The sequence below is a fragment of the Leptinotarsa decemlineata genome, unplaced genomic scaffold (genome assembly GCF_025532065.1).
Source record: "Leptinotarsa decemlineata unplaced genomic scaffold, Ldec_3_MD MMD2_tig00006892_RagTag, whole genome shotgun sequence".
NCBI lineage: Eukaryota > Metazoa > Arthropoda > Insecta > Coleoptera > Chrysomelidae > Leptinotarsa > Leptinotarsa decemlineata.
The window spans coordinates 21131-23739 of record NW_027412664.1 but is presented as its reverse complement, the minus strand read 5'-3'; the positions used below and the strand labels follow the sequence as shown (position 1 = coordinate 23739).

Here is a 2609-nt window from a genome sequence, read left to right as displayed (position 1 = left end):
AAAATTTATAAAGTATATAGTCATGTGAACTCATTTACATTGATCTGGTATCAAAATAGATTAAGAAAAAAATTAAAATGAGCTATTTTATATTACATGCATATGACCTATTGGACCTCCTTTGCCATCTATCTGTGAAGGCGTGAACTATATAACCTCGACATGAAAACATTCCATAGGCACAAAAATTTCTACATTTCCATTGGCTCTTCATTCCGGTAAGTTCTGCTAGTCAACTCTAGGTGGCGTCCGCGTAAACTTTTCTATCAACGAATCTTATTTTAAAATTCAATAACATTGTCAACTTGATATCTATCTGTTTCAGAAATGAACGATAATACGAGCCGTTAAATAGCATATCATTTTGTAAACGAACCAATTAGAATACTCGATAGGAATACTCGGTTTCTACAATGACTCTTCTGTACTAAAAAAATTCAAGGGTTAGGAGAGGGAGTTGCGTCACAGTATAGTTTCATAATGATACCCAATGCTTTGAGTAATGTAATCGGATGTAATTCACGGAAAGAAAAAAATTGATTTGGCACCTTTTTTGCCATCTGTTTGTGAGGGTACGAACTATGTAACCCCGACAATGAAACATTCCATAGCCAGAAAAATTTCTACATTTCTATTGGATCCGTATTCCAATAAGTTCAGCTAGTGAACACTAGGTGGCGTCCGCGTGAACTTCACTTTCAACAAAATAAAATTTAGACTAGATAGAGAGAGATCATAGCTCCCAGGGTAGGCCGCCAGCTTTTTAACAGTGAAGAAGGGCGTGGATAAGATGGAGGGTAGAGCGCCACCCGCTTGATCAACCCGGAGCTTATATAGCATACAAAACAAAAACGGGAAATTGACTCTAAACGGTAACCGATCGAATCAAACTCGAATCCAGTTAAGATATTCATAATTCCTTTCCCTAACGTCTACACCTTTCTCAGTTGATTCCAAATTTGTTAACAAATCCCTTGATTTATCTGTCAGTTTATAAATTTTATTCAACCGTTATTATAGGACTCCCCCTATAATACTGGCAGGGCAGGGAGCCTTGAGCTCCTGAGGCCACAAAGTTTCAAATGTGAGAAGATTTCACTTTTCTAATTGTAAACAATACCAAAATGTTCATAAGATATAAATTATATTACACCTATAGCACAAATGTTTCAATTCTAAGGGGACTTTAATGAACCCAGGCTCCCCAAGGAAAAAAGGAGGATGTCTCTTCGATACTTGAGACGTCGCTGTTTTGAAGTTATACTTTACCTTAGATATAGCCATATCGCCAGCTTACAGTAGGTTGAGAGAATGAATTCATCTACATAGGCATAAAAGCATATATCCTACACTAATATTCTTCCCCTTTTGGGCAGGTTTGAAGAACATAAACCAACCGTCAACATCAAAGACTATGCCCCAGAGAGATGATGTGGAACCACCACATAAGAGACACAAAATGGACTTCCACAATGAATGTTATTCTGAATGCAGCTCAAAGCCCCCAAAACGAGGAAGAAAAATAATATATGAAAAATATTCCGTACAGAGAAGCATGTTTTTAGCGGTTGTCACTCGTCCAGATATATCATTCTCAGTGAGCAGAGTTAGCAGATATTTGGAAAATCCAGGAAAGCAGCACTGGAAAGCAGTCAAACGTATTTTCAGATACCTAAAGGGTACTAAAAGTTATGGAATTCTATACAATGGTGGGAGCAACGAATATTTAAAAGCGTATTCAGATGCAGATTTTGCAGGAGACATTGATACTAGATATTCAACAACTGGCTATGTTACTTTATTATCAGGTTGTCCAGTTACATGGACATCTCAACGACAAAAGTGTTGCAACATCCACGACAGAATCTGAATATATTGCAGCTTGGGATGCCGCACGAGAAATAATATGGTTGAGAAGGTTGCTTAAAGAAATTGATGTTGACGTTTCAAATCCAACGGAACTTTTTGTTGATAATAGAAGTGCTATAAACTTGATGAGCTATAATGATCATCACAAACGAAAAAAATATCACTGTTGTTTACACCCAATCAGAAAACCAGTTGGCAGATATTTTAACCAAACCCTTACCACGAGAAAAATTTTCAACAAATCGACAAGGTCTGTGGGTAACGTCTTCGAAGTGAACAAAGAGTGGGAGTGTTGAAGTAATCCATGTTCACTTCATTTCGATTGATCTTGTTTTTATGATTCCTTGGAAATCGTTGTTGATTGAATGAGTTTTAATGTCATTGTTAATACATATAAAATGTATCGTTTGTATATTCATGATTAAAACCTGGTTCAGTAGAGTTTACAGTTCGATTTCCTACAAATTACAACAGGTAATACTGCTAGACAATTCTATCTCTAACCCTCATTCCTTCTACAGCAAATTGTCCTCTCCATTTCTCCATGAGAGCCATTTTCAATACATTCCTTTCCCGAATATTCTGAGGGAATACTATACATTCTGCACCCATCACTTCAACTATTCGAATTGATACTTCATGTATTGCTCGATGAACTGCAGTTCGACTCAGACTGCAAAAAAGTTTCCTCACCAACACCCCTTCATAGCTATATCGCCAGCTTACAGTAGGTCGAGAGA

The 2609-nt window shown here is 37.0% G+C and overlaps 1 long non-coding RNA gene across 1 annotated transcript; it reads left to right on the top strand.

The window, feature by feature from the left end:
• The first annotated feature begins 1103 nt into the window (after positions 1-1103).
• On the top strand, positions 1104-2310 carry LOC141484564 (uncharacterized). The gene is made up of 2 exons (XR_012466689.1): positions 1104-1298; positions 1377-2310. It is a non-coding gene; the product is annotated as an uncharacterized lncRNA (long non-coding RNA).
• Positions 2311-2609: the final 299 nt, after the last annotated feature.